At 25.7% G+C, this 12,008-nt stretch overlaps 1 pseudogene; it reads right to left on the reverse strand.

Annotated features, from left to right (window-relative positions):
* Window positions 1-1,765: 1,765 nt before the first annotated feature.
* On the reverse strand, window positions 1,766-6,682 carry LOC126555764 (uncharacterized; annotated as a pseudogene).
* Window positions 6,683-12,008: the final 5,326 nt, after the last annotated feature.

A 12,008-nucleotide genomic window follows, 5' to 3' on the forward strand; every position in this document is an offset into this window, starting at 1 on the left:
TGGAATCAGTAAGTTCACCTAGTACGCCGGGCGCCGGCTCCGGCATACTGTACTTGGAAGAACAAGGTGGCCGGCTGGCAAAATATAACCGTTTGTTTGGACCCTTACTTATAGTTAAGTATACGTGAAACGTAGATAAAATGCTATAACTATGGCCGAACGCGGCGTATTACGTCCGTCGTGTATAGCTACTCCGATATAAACTTTCAATTCGACGGAAAACGCCGCGGAATACTCAGCGTACGAAACGCGGCGGAAAACGCCGTGTATAGTCACACTTATAGCGGTTGAACCGCAACATGACACGGTCGAACGCGGACCGCGGTTACATTTAAAATCAAAAATTTCGAAATTTTTTGGCGGTTCAGCCGCTGCGGCTCAACCGCTATGTGTGGCCCCAGCCTAAGTCAAATAGACAAATCTGGCAACATTGCACTGAACTCTTGGGTACAAAACGTACGGAATTGTGTTCTACCCATTCGAACATAAGTACAACATACAAAAAATTTATATATAGGTATACGAGTAGGTACATAAGTACAATGTTTATAGGCATTCAAGTTAAAATTGAATACTTAACATTTATTTTCATATACTATATTGACATTTTTTAGCATTCAAGACAAATCTATAATTGTCTAGATACTTTTGGCTTTTCTTTTGGTAAATATGTTAGTATGAATTTTTATATTTATTAATAATACTACAATTTGTATGGAATATAACAGTAATAAAAATATAATGCATTCAACTAGACTTCTTATACTTTGATTTCAATAAAATATAAATGTTACATAAATTTAAAAATTGGTTTATTTTTTATAATTAACATTATGTCAGATGAATATCTCTGTGAATATCAGTTACTTTGAAATTTTAATACCTAATTATGTGACTCTAATATATTTAATATGCCAACTGAAAAATAATAAAAATAATATAATTTATAGTACAAATACAATTTATGAGAAAATTTGAAACCAGTAGTACCATAATGACAATGTTTTATTTAATTAACTAAACCATTATGAACATTTTTATTGTAATTAATATCACAATAAAAATAACTAAGTACAAAAGTAATATTAAATCAATTTTAATTACAGTTATTTAGGACGTAGCACCTGTATGTGTTGTCTCCATCTTACACACATAGTACATAAGATAGTACATTTTTGTTCATCAGTTTTAATAGCGTCAAGAATAACGTGTTTTTGATGTTGGAGTGAATTGACCTATTATAGGTAAAAAAAAAAAATAGGTCTTAAATATTAGCTGAGAACATTATTGTGTTCTCTCAATGGTTTTTTTATAATATTTTAATTTTTAAATGAGTTATTATTTTTAAATATGTATCATACTCATAACTCACTTGAAAAATAAAATATCTTAAAAAACCATTGAGAGATCACAGATATTTTCTTTACTAAAAGTTTTATAATAGGTCAATTTACTCAAATATCAAAAATAAAAGCATATTATTGAAACTGGTGAACAAAACTTTAATATGTCTTACATATATAAGAGGAAGACAACACATGCAGGTGCAAAGCCCTCTTAAAAAATTTAACAACTAAAAATACCAGTTACAATAAATCACATTTTGCATAGTATATGGAATTATAAACATACATAAAAAACACTTTCAAAAAATCGCTTATGTTATAATAATAGATATATAATAGTTTGTACTTAATTACACTTCAAGTGGCAATTATACATTAGGTAAATAATATATTTAAAATCAAAATAAAAGTATCTGGGAAACGAAGAACTTTTTGTTTTCTTGTTGCTTTACTTTTCTCTTTTTAAACTAAAGTCCATTGTTTTCCTTGCAATACTCTACAAATCATTCTTCCAATTTATTCTGGATTTGTGTTATTTGATTCATGATTACTTCAAAACTAAAAGTAACATTGAAAATTAATAAAATAATGCTTTTTTATTAGAAAATATAAGAATTGTTATGGTTATAGCCAAAAAGACAAAATTATAATAATAACCCACACCCATTTCAAAATATTAATGGGTTTAAAATAATTATTTTATTCAATATCAAAATAATTAATCTTTATAGAAATAAAATAATTAAAAATTGTATAACTTACCATTTTTTGTTTATATTAATTTTGTCGTGTTCAGTATTCAAAAATAATGTGACATTCATTTTTTGAGAATCATCCTGTTAAAAAATTAAATTAAATTAAAGTTCATTAACACTTTGTTTATTTAAAAATTACTTCAAAATGTGGGTGATGAAACTGTGCTTCTAGCACATGATCATCAGTCATTTCAGCAAAAGATTCACTTATCTCTCGTGGATAATTCAATTCGCTAAAATTGTACAAACCACAATGTACTGCTGGAATAGGGTATGCTCCAAATTGTGATGCTAAAAGTCTTACATTTGTTTTTGATACTACTTTAATTGTTCCATAATCAACATATAATAACTAAAAAAAAAATGAAAATAACATGAATATTTTTGCCAAATAAATGAAGAATTTTGTTTATAATAACAATAGGTTTTTAACAACATTAAAAAAGAACCAGTAGGTTATAATTAAAAATAGTTTAAAATTTAAATAGTGTTTACACATAAAATATCAATAAAAATATGTATTATATTATGTAAAAAAAAAAAAATATTTATGATATTCTAGATGGAATGGTAGATTCATTATATTATTGAAATCCTGAACTTTTTCCTTCCTGAAATTTTTTAGTATGAGTATGTACTATCAAGACTATAGTTGCTACGGTAATTCCTAAACAAACGTTTTTACAAAATATTACAGTGTATAGAAGATTAAATAAATTAACTTTAATAAGTATTCAAAGAATTATAACTATTACTCTGCAAAAGTTTAAAACCAGTTTCCACGCCAAATAAATTATTTTAAATGGAAATACTTAGTTAGTAGTACTAACCATTTACTACTAGTTATATTTTATTTAAAATTTATTATATTCATGGATGGTGTATTGTCATTATTTTACTTTTCATGTTTCATATAGAGTTAAAAGTATTATAAATCAATTACTAATTACACATATCCAGATACTATGCTCTAAAACCACCTTAAAAAATACCAGATGTTAATTTGGTTTTAGAAAAAAAGCAAATAAATAAGTCAGGTCTTAGACAGGAGGGCTCTATGTCACCTGTCCTATTTAATTTATCATTACGATATTTGGAATCTTTAAATGGAGGTACACACTGGAAACAGTGCAGCTGACAGCGAGAAGTGGAAAATTGGTTGAAAACGGGATGGTCCTAGTGTTCACTTACACAAGAACAATGTATTAGACCATTTAATATTTCCTACTTTTATTAACAAATATGGTGTATTCAACACACATTCCCTAATAATTTGTATCCAATGCTTTATTTAATTACTTATTATAAGTGTGTATTGTGTAAACTTGAATTTTTTGATCTATGGTTTAAAGTTAGCTAAATAAGCTTCTTATATAAATATTAACTTGCAAACTAAAACAAATTGTTATCAACTTATAGATTAATATTAACTATAAACGTATAAAAATCTTAGTCACTTTCACATTTTCTTCATCAACAATATTTAAAACCATAGCCCTGTGCCACAGATTAGAATCTTCATAGCATGAGGCACATGACAATTCTGGAAGAATAAGCCTTGGTATAACTTCATATTTTTTTCATTTTTTTCGTAGTACTCTCTATAACAAATAATTAACAATATATAAGTTACAAAGCTATAAAGAACAACAACATAACTACAAATCAATGAAATAATAAACCAACTGCAATGTGTCCATGAATTTATTCAGATTATTGACTTCTGCTTCTAATTGAATATAAAATGAACTTGGGTTGTACACTTCAGAAACTATGACTTTTGCTACCTTTTGGTCGTTCAACTAATTTTAGAATACCTAAATTTCCCATTGCAGATATCCTTTCCAGTGTAATGCAATAAAAAATCATCAGCCTGTTCATAATACAAAACAATTTAGCAAAGCTTCAAATTAAATTTTTATAATTACAACACAAATTAAATACATTTAAAATCAATTTATTGAAATTTATTTAAGTTCAAAATATTGATTAAAATGATTAAAACATCATTTAAAATAAAAATTGAATTATTATTTTCAATATTTTTCATAACTGTTCAACAAAACATAAAAATTATTGGAAGATCAAAAGATTTACTTTTTTTATGAAAAGATAAAACAAAACATAATAATATGTATTATCTTAAAAGGTAAAAGCTGTTTTATTACATACCATTAATAATACAATGGAACTGTTATCTTGGTGGTTTATTACGTCTACATTTTTATTTTTAAAACATTCTGCATAGGCAAAAGGATCTATTGTAAACAGCTGATTATTTTCTATTTCAACCATTTTGTCTAAAGATTCAAACATGTGTTTTTCAGAAGAATAGCCATACTTTAATGGTCATAAGCTCGGCCATATTCTGCCTAAAAAAAATATAAAACTAAAATATTTGTTGTAAATAAAAACTATTTATTTTAATATATTACACAGTATAAAGACATCAATTCATTGAATTTGACACCATTTCGATGCTTATTAAAGAAATGAGAAAGATTATACAATATAGTCTTCGGAATATTTTTATAATACAGTGATAGATCTGAAAACAAAAAAATTGTTTATTAACATATTTATTTTAATTATATATTTTATACATCAGAGGTGGCTTGAATATAATTTTTAAACACACAGTATTATAATACAATGAAAAAATTTTGATGCATCATTAGATAGTTAAGTTGGTTGGATAGTCAATTAAGATGAGATACAATTAAATTAACATTTTAAACTGTTACATAATATGTATTTTGTATATTATCTTGTATATTATACTTAGATAATAATGATGAAAGTTAATTAATAGGATATAATAACTTTACTGGTTTGTTGGATTACACTAAAAAATAGCCATAAAAATAAATATCTACTATATGTAACTATTATAATAAAATTAAAAAAAATGTAATTGTAGAGTTTGATAGTAAGTCTACTATCGATATAACACTGACAAAATATTATCCTTTGGATCATTGAAGCCCAGGAAATACATACAATTCAACACGATGCTGCCTATAATTACAGACAAAATTTAAAATATCACTCATAAATACAAAACGAGACATGCCTGAAAGTATATGACTAGGGCACAGAGGACCTAGCAAATGCACACACATATATAAATATATATATATTCATTTTGTAAGTCATAGAACATTGAAAGTAAAATACAAGTTTATTTCATACTTTTCTTAAGTTACACAAGAAATTTTACTTTGTTAAATTATGTATTTATATGGTTTCTAGTGCAATTTTGCCAGTATAGAGTTTTAAATGTTATTTATAGGTATACATTTTTTATAAATAATAAAGAAAATAAACAATACATTTCCAATTAAGTATACAAATAAGCGAATGAAATCATGTTTTGATTTTTAATATTAGGTATATTTATCGTTAGCTATAGCCTATAACCAACAACATTGAACGGCTAATATTATATTTTAATCACATAAAATATACACACGTCCCACACATTAACCATACTAACCTTCTAAGATATCTTCTAGTTCACTTCGTCTATCAGCTTCGAATAGAACACAATTATTCTCATCATCAGTTACTTTTACATAAAATATAGATGGTAATTTGTATGCCATATCTCTGATACTTCTGAATCCATATTTAAAAAAATCAATATGAATGTTATATTCATTCTGTAAAATAATTAACCAATAGATTATTCTTTGAATGTATTTATTAATCGTTAAATTTAATGAAATTAATTTATAAGCAAAAATAAATATCTATTAATGATACAAAATATGTAGATATCTATTTATATATATAAATTTTAACTAGCAAAGAAATGTATATGACATGTTTAAATAGAACCATTTTCTAATAAATAAAATATAATCAATTAAGTAACCATTAGCTCCTCAAGTTTAATAATCAATGAAATATGTGCTATAAGAAATATTCAAAAAGACTTTCAATTACATAATAAAACCTGCCAACTTCATACAGTCCTAGTTGATGGATTTAGTATAGATGATCATTCTAATGAAACAACGAATAGAAATTTGATATGGATATTAATAATTATTAAATATTACCCATAACCTACATTTAATACAATATATATTTAGTCCATATTTGGAATGAGCAGTACACAGAAAAATGTTTTTAGATTCTATCCTTGTTAAAAATCCCATTAATATATTATATTCTCACAATATACCATTAAATAGAGTACAATTCAAGAAATGGCTCAAGTAGACATGGCGTACGACAGAGACTATAAAAATAGAAACTATAAAGTCTTACCTAAACAATATTGAATCCTAAGAGAATATATTGTATACTTCTACAATAAAAAAATGAAAAACTACCAGAATATCTAAACATGACATGGACAAAACGTTTGCTTTTAAAGCAGATCTGTATAAAATAGCAGCAAAACTTTAATTAGGATTACCCTTAATTGCTTAATAAAAATAAGTTAGCATCTCACGAGGAGCTGTAGCAGATGTACTTTTCTTAAACAGCCTTGGCTCACTCTGTCACAGAATACTGTGGTAAGGAAGCTCCCATAGCAAGTTGTGAGATGTCCAACTCAGGTACACCATGCATAATGCATATAATGTAGGGTATGCAAAATGAATGAATGAGAAAAAAACCAGTATGCATTAGAATATAAAATGTGAATGGGCTCACTAAGAAAACAATATAATAGTGGTATGGAATACATTATCAAAGTAACCCTGGAGGCAATGATCTGGCTGGACTCTTCAAATAATGATATTTAATTTAACATGATGTTTAAATCTTATATATTTATTCACATCAGTAAAAATAATTTATTTTATCTTTTATCTAATACTAAAGTAATTTTAACTATTACAAAAATTCTTTACATTTCTTATGAACAAATAATAACAAAAAATGACTTAATCATTTTAATCAAATACTTACATAAAAAGCGTTTATAAAGTCGTTACACAATATACCATCTTTGTGTTTACTTAAAATTCGGCACATTTTAACTTTCATTGTATCCGATATCCTATCAGAGTCATACATTTCATAGGATTGTGTTGATTTTACAGAACTGAAATAAAAAAAGAAAATCAGAATAATTAATAATACATTTTAGAGAAAGATAGGGTTATCTAATAAAACAGTTTTAATAAGCACATTTTATTTCCAAGTTATATCCATATGAATTTATAAATAACACATGATACGTTATTTAACATAAAAAAAAATCTTTAATTCATAAAAACTAATATTTTTGAAAATAAATTATATTTAATTTAATTTTTAATTATTGCAAAATAGCATTTTGGGATAAAAATTTTAATTTTTGCTATTTTTTATCAATATAATTTTTAATACCCTATTCACAAAAAAAAAATAAATAAATAAATAAATAAATATAATAATTATATAATAATCAAAATTGCCAAAAATATTCTACTTTGGAATAAGGAATTAAAAAATGGCATTAATACAGAGTAAAAATATGTTTTTAAGAAAAATGTAGTACAACCTTATGTTATGTAACAAAACTATTTTATGAAACATTTATTGATTTTTTTTGAAAAACGTAAGTGACTTACATCAAATTAGTCACCCTACATAGCAAATAAATAAATATAATATTTATGATTTTTTTTAAGTTGTAGCAGGATACAATAGACTTTTGAAAGTAATAAAATTTTGTTTCTTAAATGTATATTTAAAACAAGGATTCAATCTCAAAATATTTTAAAATAATATATTATACTTACTATGGTTGGCATAAGTTATCAACAAGAGGATATTTTTTCATCTGATCACTACTTTCGTTTGACAAATATACAGATTTCAACTTGCTGTTATTTAAAATTTTGTTTTCTGAATTGGTAACAGCGACTTTGTCATTAAATGTAGCTTAAAATATAAATAATTAATTAATATTAAATATTAAATGTAACATTAATAATATCAAAAATTAGTTTTAGGATATTATAGATATTTTATACTATACATAATTTCAATATTTTTCATTAATATTGCGCTTTGTTTTAGAACTTATTTAAATACTTTAAATTTAAAAAAAACATTTAATACTAAAACTTTATAATGAGTACATGCAATAATTAAATAATATTAATAATATTTACTTCATGATGAGACGGTTTAGAAGTGAACTGCTGAACTGTTGACGACATACATTTATTTTCAATATTACCTTGAGTTGGAACTATGTAAATTATATGTAATTAATGAACATATGCATAAAGCATGTAATAAAAATACTTTTTAGATTATTACCTTTAAGATGTACTCCTCGTTTATCAATATAAATAAAATATTTTAACATATTTATAGATTCTTCAATATGACTTGTACCCATTTTTTTATAATCCGGATGATTTATTAGAAAATTCTTTAACGTAGGAATGCTCATTCGCTAAAAGACAATTAAAAAATATTTTTGAATAAAATAATTATAATTGTTAATGTTGGAAACATAACTTACTTTTGAAGCATTACACAGATTTTCTACATCGCTCCTGAGTCTTGTTGTTACAGTACCATTAGGTTTTGAGTTTACAGATTTGAGTTTTACACGATCATATCCACGAGCATTGGTAGCATGCCTTGGAGTGCTATTTTCATACCTAGGAGTGTTATATTCATGTGTAGTAGAAATGGTATACTCATTTCTTTGATTATCAAGATTGTTAACACAAAATTTATAATTGGCAGAGTTCGGCAAGTGATTATTACTAATTCTTAAAGTAGAAATATTTTTTTTAGGACGCTGCTTTTTTGTTTTTTGATTTACGACAAGTTCTCTGAGATGTGAAGTTTTTTCATCAACAATAAGTGTTACGAATGAGTTCATGTTGGGTTTTGTGGTATCTAAAATAAAATAATGTACACTATAGTTAATTCAACATCGAATAAAATATTCTATATACCTACCATGCAGTAGTAAGATTAAAAGCTGTATTTAATGCATAATAATTTTTTATAGCAATCAGCGTCATTTTTCATGATTTACTACCCTTAGCAACCAGATAATTAGATCTAAATACAACTATTTTGTGTAATGACAGAAGTTCCCTCAAAATTAAATAAACAAATTAACTATGATTATTTGTTGTACAAATTTATTGAATGCAGTTACCTAAAATAAGCTCTGACAATCATCTAAAAAAGTATTGCAATTTCTTAATAAAATATATTTTTCAACTTACTCTAAGAACATCAGACATATTTTCTAGTAGCTCATAAATAGTCTTGAATCCCAAATGCTCAAATGATAAATTACAACCTTCAAAATTAGAGTAGTCACTTGATATTTGCGATATTGTCACTTTACCCGGAGAGCTTGTTAAAATACTCCGTATAACCATCTTCAAGTAATTTAAATCTGGTTGTTCCATGGTGCATATATTAAACACCTATACAAAACAAAATAATTATAATCATTATTATATTTCTAATTTTTGTACTGCAGATAAAATGTACTTTCAAATTTGTAAGTTTAAGTTATTTTAAAATTTCATACATTTGTAACAATTATAAATAAAGGACAAATTAGATTAAACAAATGTCGAGTAATTTTACTTTGTAAATTTAAAATTATTAAGTAAATTATGAATTAACTTTAATTGATAAATTTGAGATGCTAATAAAACATTAGATTAATAACGTTAAAATATCAGTTAAAAAATTAATGGTATTATCATAACCTAACACGAGTGTACGAACGGTTAAACGTCAACGCTGACTGGCGTCAACAAATTCGCAATAACGTACTAACTTAAAATGCCAACATAGGCGGTTGTCAAGACAAATGCAAAAAAAAGAACGAACGGCTTAAAGCCAACGAAGATTTCAACACAGCTTGACATCAAAAAACAGAGAAAGTCGGCATAAAAAGATGGTCATACAAAAAACGCTTTAACGACTAACCTACATCCACAACACGGCATTGTCAACATTGACAACAATATAATCTCTAAAACGATTATTTGCGCTAACTTATTTTGTAAAACCGCGTGAAAGCGTAATTGCAATATAATACCCGTAAAATATTTAACAATCTCATTAATTATATTGTCTTATCGTTATTCAGTTGCAATTAATCTAATGGCCATTTTCAATATTTTTGAGTACTCTGTTTGTATTGAATAATGAAATTCAAGACACACACATTCACACACACGTACAAGCACAAACAACACAAACAATCCTTGTAGAAGCGTTTCTCTAGTCAGGAGTAAATAAGAATTAAAATTAGCGAAAAAATATAATATAATTAAATGCAAATCATATTACCGTCAATGGGTGTGATAGTCTAATACTTACAATTGAATCCAAGCCTGGCTGCGGATAACAGCTGTGTTGCGACGGTGAATATGTGAACAAAGAATCGGCTGAATCTCTGAATAAAAAGATCGTTTTAATTGAACACAATTTAATTTATTAAAAAGAATTTTTAAATTGAAACAAAATTGAATATTAAGGGAAAAGATTTTCATATCGCATTGATATGGGTGAGACGATTGTATCACTTGAACGTTTGAAAGCGAAGTTTAACACGCTTCCATTATTTGCGGCTGATTGTAAAGCTTGTATACCGGGACTCTTTCTCAATTTTTTGTTACAGGAGTCAACGATGCGATAGTCACCAACACACTTTTGTAATCGACCAAGAATGGAGCCTTTGGATCATTCTTGATTTCTTCTGAGATGAATTCCGGCTCGAATGATTTGTATTCGATGGTGGGTTAATTTTTTCCCAGGTTGGGTATATATTTCTTCTTTTGGAGGACGGTATTCCATAGTATGGCTGTGGAAAAACAAAAACGAAATAAAATGAAAAAAAAAAACTTGAATTAAATAAATATCAAACAGCGAAAAGTACCCAATTACAATGAAACAAGTATATTATAATATACCTACACGATAACATATGAATACGCATAAATTAGATACAAGCCTTTTAACCATTTCAATTAATTTGTTTGGTCCAATTCCACTAGCTACCTCTATCTTTAATATTTTAACATTAGTACACAAAAATCAATATTTCAAATATCGCCTATCTTATGTGCTCCTCAAAATACATTATCATTATGATGTGAATTTTTCAATGTATTGAGTAATAACCTTAAGATTATAATTATATTAAATTAGGTTATCGGGTAATCGGGTAGAAAACTATACATGAAATAGTAAACATCAATGATGGCTTTTGGTGTTCAAAGTGGGTGGTGTGCCATTCACGCAAAAGTTTATTAAAAAAAAAAAAAATAAGTCTATATCTAAAATAGTATTATAGTTTGACAAACAAAAAAAATTCAAGTTAAAGACGATTATGTTTATAAAATAATTAAAAATAAAAAGATTGTTATTCTATAGTATTAAGTAAAATAGTATAAATAATAATTGGATTTTTACAGTTGGAGATCAATGTTCCACCAATAGAGTTATAACAAATTATATTGGAACCAAAATCAAAAATTAGAAAACAATTTAATAAAGCATATAAGTCATAAAAAATAATATTTTATATAAATTAATGGAATCACTAATTTTTTCTTGAACTTGGTTTAACATACTTTTATGATATGTAAAAGAATTCTAATTTTAAATATTATTTTAATGTATATACAATATTTGTTTTGTATCATTTTCATATAAATGAGTTCTAAAAAAAATGCAAAGTGTTGAAATTGTGTATAGTAAAAAATATCTATAATATCCTAAAATTTAAACTTAGAAGGTTAGTGTGGTGAATGGTGAATGTGTGTGTATGTATGTAATATAATATAAATATTTATTTCAAACGTAAAAAAAAAAAAAAAAAAGCATTTAATTATTAAAGTTATTTGGGATCAAAAACAATATTAATTAATAACATATTTGAATAGTGGGTGGTGTGTGCCATTCATGC

Source organism: Aphis gossypii, unplaced genomic scaffold (assembly GCF_020184175.1).
Source record: "Aphis gossypii isolate Hap1 unplaced genomic scaffold, ASM2018417v2 Contig01079, whole genome shotgun sequence".
In the NCBI taxonomy this organism is placed as follows: domain Eukaryota; kingdom Metazoa; phylum Arthropoda; class Insecta; order Hemiptera; family Aphididae; genus Aphis; species Aphis gossypii.